The 14090-nt window shown below is 42.1% G+C and overlaps 1 long non-coding RNA gene across 1 annotated transcript; it reads right to left on the reverse strand.

Moving 5' to 3' along the window:
• Positions 1-3651: 3651 nt before the first annotated feature.
• Positions 3652-8039, reverse strand: LOC121132815. Its single transcript, XR_005869462.1, has 4 exons — positions 7864-8039; positions 5315-5458; positions 5169-5207; positions 3652-4217 (listed from the first exon to the last, which is right to left on the reverse strand). It is a non-coding gene; the product is annotated as an uncharacterized LOC121132815 (long non-coding RNA).
• Between the last annotated feature and the right edge of the window lie 6051 nt (positions 8040-14090).

Genomic DNA, 14090 nt, shown 5'->3' on the forward strand with positions numbered 1-14090 from the left:
TCCCATTATTTTGTCCTTGTGGTGTGCGTCTCCACCTTTGATTTGCTAGTTTAAGATTATTTATTCCTTGTGTCTTCTCGGGGGTGGTTGACCTGTCCAGGTTTTCTTCTAGCTCCTTTTATAGAGCTGAATCTGTAGATAGGTGCTGCTTCAGTTTGGTATTATCATGTAATATCTTTGATTCTCCGTCTATTATAACTGAAAATTTGCTGAGTATAGTAGTCTGGGTTGTCATCTGTAGTCTTTTTCAGTTTGTATAGCATCCATCGAGGCCCTTCTGTCTTTTTCTGTCTCCACTGAAAAGTCAGGTGTTAGTCTAATAGGCCTGCTTTTATGTGTTCCTCTGTGTTTCTCCCTTGCAGCTTTTAATATCCTTTCTTTGTTCTGTATATTTAGTGTTTGGATTACTATGTGTTCAGTGTTCTATATATTTCTTATGTGTTGATGGGTATCTCTTTTCTTTAGGGTAGGGAAATTTTCTTCTGCCTCTTGCAGAGCATGTTGTGGCTGTCCTGGGAGGGGATGCTTCTGAATCTGTAGAACTTGTTTCTAGGTAGTAGGAGCTGACGTGCTGGAATGGGCTAGAAGTGTGGGGAAAGTTGGGTCTTCCATAAGGTTCTGTGGGGTCTATGGGGGATGGAAGAAGAGAGTGAAGGCATGTCACATGTCACTGAGAGCAGTCTACTACAGGACTGGTGATGAGACTGAAGAACCGGGGCTGGAAGATGTAAAGGAAAGTGGAGTTTGCCTACCCGAGCCCCCGATCAGCAGACAGTGGTTTTCCGGTGAGAGGATGTCTTTGCTGCTTTTGGGACAGAGTCCTGCTCTGTTACCAAGGCTGCCCTCTGACCATTAGTGCAACTGTCTAAACCTCCAAGGTTCCGAGATTACAGGCTTGTGCTACCACATTCAGCTCCAATAGTCTCCCAAAATCACAATTAGAAGAAAACAGAAAGTTAAACAAAACCGCAACTGTATATTGAGACAGTGCACATCCCAACATGTGGTGGGAATTAGAGCCACTGATCTCCCATCAGTGTGGGGCAGCAGGCAGCTGGAAACGGTTAGGGAAACATGTAGCTTCAGCATTCTGATGGTCCTGGAGCTGATAATGTTTTCATCGTAGTTTCTAAGTAAATCCTACTGCCCTTTTTTGGTTTTCCACATTAATATAGTTAAGGATGTTCCAGACGGACTTAGCTGTGCCTGCAAGACTCGCTGTCAATGCTGACTCCACATCACAAAAGAAACTTTACGCCTGGTGGTAGGATGATGAAGGGGAGAGGTGATCTAGGGAATGCTGGGCAAACGTCATAGTTCGCGTTGCTATGGCAGTGATGAAACTCTAACCTAAAGCCAGCTGGGGAGGAAAGGGTTAACTCAGGTTACACTTCCACATCACTGTGCCCCGTAGAAGGAAATCAAGACAGGAACCAAAACAGAGGCCATGGAGGGGATGCTGCTTACTGGCTTGTTCCTCATGGCTTCCTTACAGAAGCCAGCACCATCACAATGGTCTGGGCCGTCCCCTACCAACCGCCAGTTCTTGTGGAGGTGTTCCTCAATTGAAGTTCCCTTCCTCTCAGATGACCCTCACATATGCCGAGTTGGCATATAGCATATCAATGTAACATTGGTGTCAATGCCAAGGAAACATTGAAGAGAAACATTAAAACTGCTGGAGAATATCATGTAACTATAAACACGACTGGTAAGGAAAAGAGGGTAAGTAAAATGTATGTTAGCAAGATCTGCCTTTTATATTGTGGTGTAACAGATGATAGTTAAGCTGAGGATCACATTGAATACGTGATTTGCACCGTGGCGATGAGAGAAGTCACCAAGTCAGCCCAACAGAAGCAAGGGCCAGGGGACCTGGGCAGCAATCAAGGATGGCATGGTTGCATCTTCTCTGTGAGGCACTTGGACTTGCATGGAGACTTCAAAAATAAAAGTTTAAATTGTGTTAAGAAACCAGAGGCATGCAGTTTCGTGCACAAAATAATGTGGTCATTGTTTTGAAGTCAAAATAGCAGGGGCACTCATAACCTAGTGTCTCCACACCTTTTCTACAACAACTAAACAAACAGCAACATGTATATAGCACAAATTGCTAGGACACAGAATTACTGGCATTTTCATGCCTGGGTGGTAGGAGTTTAAAATGTGTCAAATACTCTCGGAAATGACAGCAATTGAAAAGAATGTTAAATTACACCTGGTGTTACATCCATTTTTAGGGACATATATTCAGGAGGAATAAACACATATGCATGAGAATGTCATGTAGCTTAATTCACAATAGCACAAAATGGAAACCCCCAGGCCTCTCTCTCAGTAGGAAAGCTATAGAACATGCTGGAGTGGGCTCCTCCTCAGCAAGAAAACTCAAGAGATATGGGCTGCATACAAGAGTGCATGCCCCAAACCTGTGGCAAGAGGCATGGTCAAGGGCTTTCTGTATCAGTGGTGAGTTCCATCCATCGGTGTGGGTGCTGGGAATGTGGGTGTGTCTACAGGTAAACACTAAGAGCCAAACACCAGATATGCACATTTTACTTCGTATAAATTATACCTTGATGACCATAACAGTGACATGCATTTCATTTGGCTAGTAGGTAGAACACTGAAGAACTGTGTATGTGTGTGTTAAAAGATCGCATTTGTGGAGGAATCATGAGCCCATATCTATGCAGAGGCTGGAGGAAGATACGGTTCTCCCGATCTATCCCTCTTCACTGTACTCCCTTAATACAGGGTATCCCCCTGAACACAGAGAAAGGCAGCAAAGCTCAGCGATCCTCTTGCCCTCACTCATCCCCAGTTCAGGAGCCACAGGCACGCGGGCAGCCATGACAGGCTGTTTCTAGTGGGGGGCTGGAGATGTGGATTCAGGACCTCATGCGGAGTCATGTCCCCAGCCTTCCGTAAATTCTCGTCAGGGCTAACACAAATGATAGTTTCTAGAATCTAAGGCAAACGAAGGGTACTTGCAGGTTTTGGTGTCGTGTCCGTGTGTCTCACAGTGCTACATCGATCGCCGGTAGAACTTGAGGTCTGTTCGCATCACGTTCTGTCACACATGGCAGCGTGTCAGGGAGTGACGGATTACTTTCCTCTTCTGTCCCCATCTCATCGTGGCCATGAAAGTAAGGGCTGAGTCTGTGCCAAGCACTGCCTCTGTGTTAAAATTTTAGAGGAGGAAACATCTGCTGGGATCCGTGCTGCTTACTTGAAAATTTAAAGCATGCCCTAAATCCATACAGCAGACTATATCCAGGGTTGGCTAGCCAGCTGGAAGGTTAAGCCGTGGTGATGGAAGAAGGCTAAGAGTGATTGACTACAAAGTTACAGCTGGTTATGGCAAAAGATACTTTTTTCCCTTTTTGGTAATTCTCTCTTGTAAAGAGAAGCCTTTCCTTGTTAGCTGCTTTGGTTTATCACCCGCCAGTCACCTGGGCTCTGCCGCGTTGTAGTCCCCAAATAACAGACAAGATGCTGTATTAATTATGAAGCTATTGGCCTTGCTTGTTTCTTACTGGCTAGCTCTGACTTAGATTAACAATTATGGGGTAATTACTTAAGTATTTCTCTTACTGGAGAGGTTTCCGGGCTTCCTACCCCATGGCGTTAAATCTTGACTCTCTGTGTTTCTCCTTCCCAGAGTTCTCCTGGACTCCTAGTCCCACCTATCTAGATTCCTATTGGCCAGCAGTGCTTTATTGACACAGGACTTCCCCAACACTCTCTCTTCTACTAAGAGACTCATCTCTATCCACGTTATTCAGATCCACAGACTCGAAGCAGCCCTACGGTGGGCCTCACCCACTTTCCTTACAAACAAACATGCAAACAAGAAACCTCACAGTTCTCTTGGGAAACTGAGACCATGGCTCAAGACCTTCTTCCCTCCCTCATTCCCAGATAAATCAGGGAAGTCCCCCCAATGGCACATCGCTGTTCCTGATAGGTTGGGACTCTTGAGTGTGCTACAAGCAGAGTGTCAAAGAATGGGAATCTTGTCCTTGGGTTTGTGAGATGTCCTAGCAGCGTTGCTTCTGAGGCCCCGGTACACCTGAGCAGGTGTCTCCAAGGGAAGCTGACATGGAGTCCTGGTCAGATGTCATCATGGTCCTTCCATTCCAGAGGGCAACTTCCAAGTACAGCATCGTCTTAAGTCTGTTGAAAAAGTGAATTCCGGCATCCCATTTTCCACACTGGAAATGGTTATGACAGAAGAGAAAATCAACCATGAGGACACAGGAAGAGCAACGAGGGTTCTTCTAGAGCACGAATGTGGGACTAGAACCTGAGACCATCTCTCTCTGTGACCTTGTGTACAGGATTCTCTCGGCTAAACCCTCGGTGTAGATAGATTTCAATTCTATGTTTCACTTTGTCCCTTCCCCTTCCACCAAGGATCTCATGTAGCCCAAGCTGATCCCAGCCTCATTAAAGTATCTGATCTTCCAAGTTCCAGGATGACTAGCTTCATTCAGGCTGGGCCAACCCTGTACCAGCAGAGTGACGTCAGCACTGACTGGGACCTGTAGCACAGCGGTGATGTAAGTGACCACCCCAATTTTCTGATGTATCCCAAGCAGACTGTGAGTTAGACAAGACTTGAAATATCCAGTTTTAAGGTCAGAGGTCAACACACAAGTCACTGGCATGTAACTTTACCATACCCAGATGACTGAAAATTTCCAGGGTTAGTTTTCCTCGAGGGCACACTTTGGATATGGCTATCCGGAGAGCTTAGAAATGCAGTCCAACACTGTCTGTGTTAATTCACTTTTCATGATGAACACAACTTGGAGCAGGTTCCCATGGACAAAGAAGGTAACCAGAAGGAGGTCAGCTGTGGTTCCCAGGGATGTATGTTAGGACACAACAATTCTCAGGAGAGGGATGTGGAAAGATCTAACTCAGCTGTACTCTGCTTGTATGTCCTACTTTGAAATATGCTAAATTATGTATCTAGAGAGATATGCTCCTCTGAGGGTAAAATAGTGGGAAACAGAGGGAGAGCCTACAGTTTGACTGTTACATATTCATTATAAATAAAGCCTAGCAACTTTCTCCAAAAGATTCCCCAACCACTGGAAACCCAACTTTTGCATCCTCAATGTGGAAAGATGAGAACATAGATGATGCCTGAGACTTACCTCTACAACGATGCTACAGAAAGCAACCCTTATTGGCTCCTGAAATGTAACAGTAGATTTCAAGTTAATAATACAGTTTCTGGTGTAAGGATTTTCAACATTTGCAGAATGTCCTTTGTGACATTAGAAGTAGAAAATCACTCTACCTGCTGAATCACTAATGGCCCTTGGTTCTCAAACTCCAAATGCAAATGGCATGCCTGTATTCCAGTTGTGAAGCTAATTAGAAGCTGTAGGTTTCTGGTATTCAGGATCGGAGGGTTCAGAGAACTAAATCTCCTCTACAGAAGCTGGTTCAATATCGCCATTCAAAGAAAAAGAGAGAGACTGCTATAAATATTCAATAAAGTGCCATTTCAAGCCAATGTAAACTAGATAACATGTAAGTAAAAAACTACTCAGAGAACAATTTTGCAGTTATTTAAGCAAAAAAAATTGTCTGTTACATTTGTTTATCATAGAGGGGAGTGTGTGTGCTTTGTGACACATTTGTGAAGTCAGAGGTTACCCTGTAAGAAATATGTTCTCATTACCTGAGGGTCCAGGGATCATCAAGCTCAGTAGTATGCAACTGTACTCCCCGAACCATCTCCTGGTCCCTGAACATATGTACTGGACAATTAGTTTTAAAAGATGTATCTAGGGTCTGTTGAGAACTTTGAGTGATCATCCACAAGACCATGGTTCCATTGCTGACATCCACATTGTGGCTCACAAACTCCTACTGCACCAGTCTGAGATGATCCAACACCCTCTTCTGGCCTCCAAGGGCACACTGCATGTACATGGTACATAAACATATGCATAAAAAGGATTGTTGTAGATCTTTTATATATGCATACATATATAATACTGCATGTATTTTCTTTGGTTTAGCACATACAGAAACCATTTTATTTTTCCTACATTAAATAATGTAGCATTAAATAACTATTGACAATTCTGACATGGATTTGTGTAATAATAAAATATTACAAATATAAATCTTGTGTTTCCATAGTGAAGAATGGTTCTCCACTATTCTATTTTTGTTATTGTGGGCAAATACACAACTTAAAACAGCTAGTGGTGGCATGCAAGGACAAGTTAACTGTAACAGAATGCAAGAGAAGAAAACTGTAGTGTCTTGTATAAATTAATAACCATGATATTAATGCCTTGATTGGCTGCCTACTAAGTATTTATTTCTGATCAACTGCTTTTTTATTTCTTTTAGAAGACTATCAGTAAGACAAAGTCACACAGCAAAATAAACTGTTATTCCAGTTTTCCAGAATAATTGATGAAACAGAGAATTTTATACATAGAAAATACAAATGAGACAGGATGTGTGGATATACAGCATTTAAATACTTATTTACCATATTTTACCAGGAGTTGCTGATTTGAAAGAAGCTGTGCTAGATTATGCACTGAGCAACCCCTGGCTTGAAGGGGCATTTGCCTGTGTTCACACACTCACAGCCATGTATGGAGTTGTCTGGTGTAAACTGGATGCTGATGTGGTAGACTGGATACCAAGAACTTTGCTTTCTTTTCTCCCTCTGTTTTAAAACACCACCCCCACAAACTGTAGCATTCGTCTTTGTTGAACACACCTTTGTCAAGGCGAATGGGGCTATAACCCAGAAAAGTTTGGCAACTGACGGTATTATTTATTGTTGGGTAAACACAATTATTTCTGCAAGGCAACTTTGTGACATACTGTGAGACTGATAAAAGTATTGGACATTTGACCAGGGCTTTTCCTACTGTGGAATTAATTGTACCAGGGGGATTATTATACATCTGCAACTTAACGTAACATTTGGAGAAACTCCAATTAGCAAATACATTCCTGGAAATAATTCACAAATTTTAATCAGAATTTTTAATATGTGCCCAGTTGCTTCCCTGCTTGGTGATTTGCAGACCTTTTATCCAGAGCAAAAATAGTACTCATGCATCAAGACACTAGACATAAAGATGCTCACAGTAGAAAAACATAAATCACAAATTATACATCTATAGTATTTTCAAAGTGGGTTTATATTAATTTTTTAAAAATCATGGTCTCTTGGCTGATTGAAAAAAATATTTTGGCTGACATTGAGTGCTTATAGTCCATTATAAAATTTTCTGACTATTAAGTGCTAAAGAATATTTTATTTAACTGTAATGTTCCATAATATTATATTTTGATTTTTTTCAAAAGAAGGCATTTCAAAATGGAGGCATTTCTCCATTGCCTCACTTTTTAGTGGGGATACAATTAATAAGTACAGGGACTAAAGTCTACCATAAAATGGTCAGTTACTTCCTAACATTTGCTTCATTGAAGGGAACACAAGTTCCTAGGGGTGAACCTACAGCAGTGTGTCTGCTAAATAAATAATAGACCCATTTATATCAAGCTGCCCTCCGTCTTTATCTCTCCATACTCATTAATCAGTGTGGCTCTCGGACCTCATCAGAGAAGTTTCTTTGTGAACAGTGATTAGAACAGAAGCTCAAAACTTGCCAAAGTAGAGAAAACAAGTTCCTATGGAGTGCTCAGCCAGAAATGGAAGGTCTGCATCACAGCCCTTCTCCCAGGCTCAGAGGCCATCACGGAAGAGAGACTGAGAAGAGTGTCAGAGCCAGAGGTCAGGAGGACAGAACGTTACCTTCTGGAAATGGCAGGACCCCCTGCAACCATGAATTCACAAGTGCTTACCTGCACAAGACTCGCATAAGAGCAAGTCAGTCCAGAAGGCAACAAGACAGGAGGAGAGCTTCATGATGGCTTCTGGGGAAGAAAGAGTCAGTTTTCTGGTGCAGCGGGTGGCCCAATGCCTAGAAGTAAATGGATAGCACAAATTAGAGTTGATGGATTCTTAAATTCAAGACATAAAGAGAACATAAATTTGGGTGCCTGGATAGAGAGTGGCATGGATTCTGGAGGAGTAGGAGCTGTAAATGAGATTCAATGTGATCACAAATATAGTATATGAAATTCTGAAAGACAATGAAAATGTTTCTATTAAAAATCACAAAAATGAGTATAGGTACCAAAATCCTCCAGTTACAGAAACTTCACTTCTTTTCCTCAATACCAACTTACCTTTCATGAGTTTATAATGCAACAAACCTATCCAGGCATTTCAGCCTCAGGCTTTTGACCCTCTCAACACTAAAACTTAGTATCAAATTGTTGCTGAACAATGGGGAATGTTAAAGGCATTCATATTTTGAATTGTGTGCATGATAAATAGACAGACGTAACAATTAAAACTGAGATCTCAGCATCTAAACTAGTGGTTCTCACCCTTCCTAATGTAGTGACCCTTTACTACAGTTCCTCGTGTTGTGGTGACCCCCCAACCATGAAATTATTTTCATTCCTACATCATAGCTGTAATTTAGCTACTGTTACGAATCATAATGTAAATATCTGTGTTGTCCAAAGGTCTTAGGCGACACCTGTAAAAATCATCATTTGACCCCCAAAAGGGTTGCAAACCGCAGGTTGAGAATACTTGAGTTCTAAACTATCAAGCTGTGGCGAACCCTGGCCTGACAAGAAAGGGGAAGATAGAGCCATGCAAACATGTTGGTTTGCTGAACACAGTTCATTATCCCTGAAAGGTTACAGCACATGGTGACCGCTCCCCTTCCAGGAACACTGCAGCCCCAGTGAAGTCCACGTGTAGGAAAGATGACTGACCGCTCCAGTGGATCCTGCAGGGATGGCGCCGTGATACCAAACTGTCTTCCAAAAGCAAAACACAACCTAGAAAACTAAGGGAAGTGTGCATTTATCACAAGTCCCTTCACTTGTGTATATATACACATGCATCACATACATATATGTATGCATATACTTACACATATGTGTGAACATGTCATCTTTAGATGACACAGATTGTGACTCTCACTGAAAGGAACAGCTATGACTTAGTGGGAATGATTTCTCTGGTGCTCATGGCTGTATTCCACTTAGACTAGGACTAAAAGCCACACTGTGTAGTGTTCTTTGGTGAAAACTCATCTTGCAAGAGTTACAAAGTAAAGCTAGTTATTTAAGACATTTGAGAGGTTTGTTTACATCTTCCTTCAGTTTCTACAAAGGTCATGGAGCAATGTTTAAGCAGACTCTGTGTCAACATGATGTTATTGTTTATTCAGATACAAATGAGTTGCTCTGAGCCCTTAAGAGGCTACTAAGGACATCCTTTTCACAGATGGCCCATTCCTCCCTCCACCCATGTGACCCCAAATTACCACGTGGCATCTGGAGTGAGATCAGACTCAAGCCCTGACCCCAGTCCAATCTTTTTCATGTAGCCATCACTGCTGTGTGAAATTTCTTCCATGTCACCTGACATAGTGCAAGCCTTTGGTTTATTGTTCCAGCGTCTTAGTAACAGTTACGCCTAAGAAGTCACTGCCTTGGTAGCTTCAGAACTACAGCACTCTGTGGACTCGGATGCAGTAGGTGCCACTGTATTCCATGTGTGTCTCCAGGATGGCATGTTGCCATGGTTTTATTTTGCTCCTGGAAGTCAGCCCGCATCTGACATATCTAGCGGTGCTAAGGACACTTTTCATGATCCCATGACACATTGGCTCTAGGAAGTCATATTTCTATTGGCATTAATAATAGACAGTGTGCCACAAGTCCACTGGATCATGACATTTTTAATGGCATTAAACACAACTCAACCTTCCCTCAAACTTGTCGCTGTCTTTTTAAAATCTTATATACATTTTTCTAACCACTTGAATGTAAGCTGTCATTTTCCAAGATTTCTGGTTTGAGATTTATTTATTCTTTTTTATCAGTACTGATGGCTTGAAAGAGCATTTGTTTTCTGAAGTATTGCTACAGATATCTGCCATACGGAGTACATGTAGTGTCCAAACATACACTCCATTAATCTCTGAAGAGAAGTCATCCTGCCAGCTCACATGGCGTAAGAAGAAGCTCCTGTAACTAGGGTAGGTCCTTCCCTGGATCTTTAACTTTGGGCATTAGGTGTCTAACGGTAGCCATGTATGATGATGTGTCAGTTGTGTTTCTCTTACCACAGAAAACCAATGCATTTTCTAACTCTCCTCCCTAGACTCAATTTTCATCGTGCAGCTTGTGAGTGATCAGCATCTTATGTCATTTTGCTCTTCCAAGTTTGAGCCTTCCAGTGTTCCTGTTGTCCTTGAAAATAAGCCTAGTCCATGCCCTGGCTAGTTACTGTCTGTGTTACTGCTGGTGTGAGCATGGCTAACCTTTGTATACCTCTTCCTAGCCATGCTCCAGTCACACAGGATTCTCATCTCTCCAATACTTCCTTTTCCCTTCCTGCGTTCTCTTCCCACCCTTGGTCTCCTTAGCCGAATATGGCTGTCCTTTCTCATTCATTCCTCACTCCCTGAGCCACCCTACTCTTGCCCCCTTCATAGTTTTTAAAGAAATCCCAGGGCTATATAGACTTAATTCTTGCTCATTACTTTCTGCTACTGATTTCTGGCAGTTACCACCCCAAGCAAGGGCAAGAAGAGCAATCCTTTCTTTGACTCTGCTGGCATTACAGTCACAGGATCCAGAACAACATGGGTATCAAAACAGATACTCAATAAAGAGCTGCAGAGATAAATACGGGCAGCACGTGCTCTGTTAACTCTTTGAGAGGGAAGGCTCTCTGGAAGACTGACACAAAAGAAAACTCCTAACGTCCTCCCCGCAGCCAGTCATCTCCATGCTTACTAATTTAGACTGTGTATTCAAGCTACATGAAGCCAGTGCAAACATACCCACGCCTTCCATGTTTCCAGCTATCTCTCCTTTGTCTCTCAGAGAGGACAGAGATGTTGGCCTCCCATGTCTTCAGGAAGCACCCTGGCATTGTAGATTTTGCAAACATGCCCTCCCCCCACGGCACGCTTGCACAGCAGGGCGGTGAGCACAACCTCCCTTCTTGCTGTATACCACAGCAGAATAGTTCATTTCCGGATTGTGTTCTCTTTAAATGCTTCCCCCTGAGAGCGGGTGGAGAATGTCTGATGAGAGCACAATGGCGAGTTCACCAGATCACACTGGTCTGAGTGCCTTTATCCTAGCCTGTAGTTGGAGGAAAACTCTGGTAACTCCACTGCAGCTGATAGGAAAAGTGGCATTATTCTTTGAGATCAGACAGTGTAAATATCCCTGGCGTCATCCACATATGCTCACTACATTCCCCACCTGTCTCCTCAGACTCCATTCCTTAGAGTTGGAAGCAGTTCAGATAAACTTCCACCATTTCAGAAAACACAGTCCCGATAAAACTCTCCTGCCACCCACCCCACAGCAAAGGGCGTTCTTCATTCCCAGGCAGAGCCATTTTGTAAATTGGAAGCATATCAGTGACAATTATCAAGGAACGGTTTCTAAAATGCTTCCTTCCTGCACAGCTTGGCAATCCTTCTTTCAAAAAGACATTAACCAAAAGCGATGCTCTGCAAATGTAACTCGGAGGCAGAGGTTGAATTAATTTATTTGTTTTATGATATTTTACAGTTAGTTATGTCAGAGACTTTCACTTGATTTTTTTTCCTGCTCATTTAGATAATGCTCTACCTGCCATAAATCCCAGGGAGGCTGAATACAGTATCTTCTGAATATACCCTGATAATAGCAGCTGGCCTAACTACTCATTGCATGCTTCCACTCCAAAGGTGAAGTTTCTGCCAGGTAGGACTAGCATCGTGCAATTAATTTTCAGGCGCTAAATAGAAGACGCCTAGTATGGATGAGAAAGAAGACAGCAGCAGATGAGGTGCTACTCAGTAGGCCGTAGGTATGATGGAGAAACAGTGAATGAAATGGCCTGTGTCTAGCCAATGCCTTGGGGGGGGCTTTTTATTTATTTGTTTATGGCAAAATACAATAAGATAAAAACACAAACCATCACATCAAAGTCAGACAAGGCAAAACAAGAGAAGGTAAAGAGCCCCAAGGCGAGGCACCGGAATCAGTGTCCAGCTCGTTCACAACTCAGAAGTCCCATGCAAGTAGTGAACTCAAGGATATGATACATACGCAGAGGACCTGGAGAAGGACCCGGAGAAGGACCCATCTTGGCCCTGAGCTGCTGCTCTATCTCTGAGTTCCCATGAGCTTTGCGAAGTTGATTTAGAGAGGCTCGTTCTCCTGGTGTCCTCCTTTCACCCTGGCTTTTAAACTCCTTCTACCTGCACTTCTGTAGAAGTTCCCTGAGCTCTGAGGGGAGGGATTTGATGGAGGCATTCCATGTAGAACTGAGTGCTCCCAGCTATCTTTCTCCCTCTCATGTCTGGGTATGAATCTCTGTCTTTGTTCCCATCTGATGGAGGATGATGACTGAGCAAATCACTGATCTGTGATTACAGCAAAGTACCACCAGGAGTCATCTTATTGTTATGCTTTTTTAGACTAAGAGGATTTGGTTTTACCCTGAGTCTCTGGGTCTTCGTCACTCAATCAGTGTCTGGTATTGGTTCCATCTTGTGGGTGGGCCTTAAGTCAAATGAGATGTTGGTTGGTTACTTTCTTAAGGTCTGTAACACCACTGCCCTAGCATGTTTCATGGGCAGGACCGATTATAGAACAAAGGTTTTGCTGTTTTAGTAAATATTTACATGTTAAAAAATGAAAACCCAAAATTCAGAGGAAATTTCACAGAAAATTTCAGTTATTTTTTTTACATGAAGCAATATCAGCCTTTCTGTTAACACCAGGACATTGTTAATTCCCACACTGGCTCTGGTAATCTAGAACTCTAAGATGCCTATGGCTACCCATGAAATGACAGTCCATAAATCATTAATGTATATATTTTTATTAATTGATGGGGTTGTCACTTGCTCATCCATAAAGCAGTAGTCAGTGCTCCATCAGGCTTTTCCTGTGCTGAACGGTGAAGAACAGCTTGTTCAGAATTCCCCATCCACTGCTTAGAAGAGCAGTCCCAGAGGCTCAAGCTCTCTCTTGTGAGTTTCTACCATAAAGTTCCTGTCTTTTTGTAATATTAAATTTTTTGTTGTATGCTCTTCTTAAACATTTAATGTTCTAGTATTTTAGAATAAATGCACATTTTTTTCTTATAAGACAGATGAAAATTTTCTTTCCTATGTGTTTTAGAATTTTATGTGTGTGACTTTTAGGAGTAAGGTTATTTTTTCTCCACAATTAAATCAATAGATAAAGCTGAATATGTTTAATTTTTTATGAAACGTAGAACTCTAGAAACTATTCCACACCCATTAAGAGTTTTCAGTATTCATTTTACTGTGAATGAGATTGAGCTTTCATGGCTGACGTGTGGATTATTTGCTCATGTTTTCTATTCACAATGTCACTTGTCCCTAGGCGGGTTCTTACACGTTCACATTTGATATCTCTGCTCCATCGCACATAAAGGAACCCACACCTTCTCCCTCTTCAGGCTCCAAACTACACTCATGGTGTTCCAGGAAACAAGTAAATTGTCGCATAGATCCTCACTTCTCTAACCTTCAAACTTTGTAAAGCCAAAACCTTCCAACTTTTCTACTTTATCTTCTTTTCCCTTTGCTTATAATCTTGTACTTGGACACAGTTCTTCATTTCTACACATTTTCAATGGTGTACTCATTGTCTTAAAATACTCTTCAATAAAATTATTCCGTTCTCTGAGCAAGAAAGAGATGCAAGTTGGCAATCTTCCAAGTTGGGTTTACTTTCATGGCAATGTACCAAAATGTGTTAGTAAATGAACTGCTCCAAAGATCATTCCTTAAAGCTTAGATAAAATATTATAAAGCCACAAAGCAGATGGACCAAGTCTGAAACTCACTAACCTGAAAAAAGACTTAAAATAGTTCTATTTAAGATGGGCATTGGCTCATCCCCTAGGAAGTAATAACTTTTGTCCTAGTTGGGTTTTTTGGTTTTTTGCTGTGATAAAA

Source organism: Mesocricetus auratus, unplaced genomic scaffold (genome assembly GCF_017639785.1).
Source record: "Mesocricetus auratus isolate SY011 unplaced genomic scaffold, BCM_Maur_2.0 Super-Scaffold_100018, whole genome shotgun sequence".
In the NCBI taxonomy this organism is placed as follows: domain Eukaryota; kingdom Metazoa; phylum Chordata; class Mammalia; order Rodentia; family Cricetidae; genus Mesocricetus; species Mesocricetus auratus.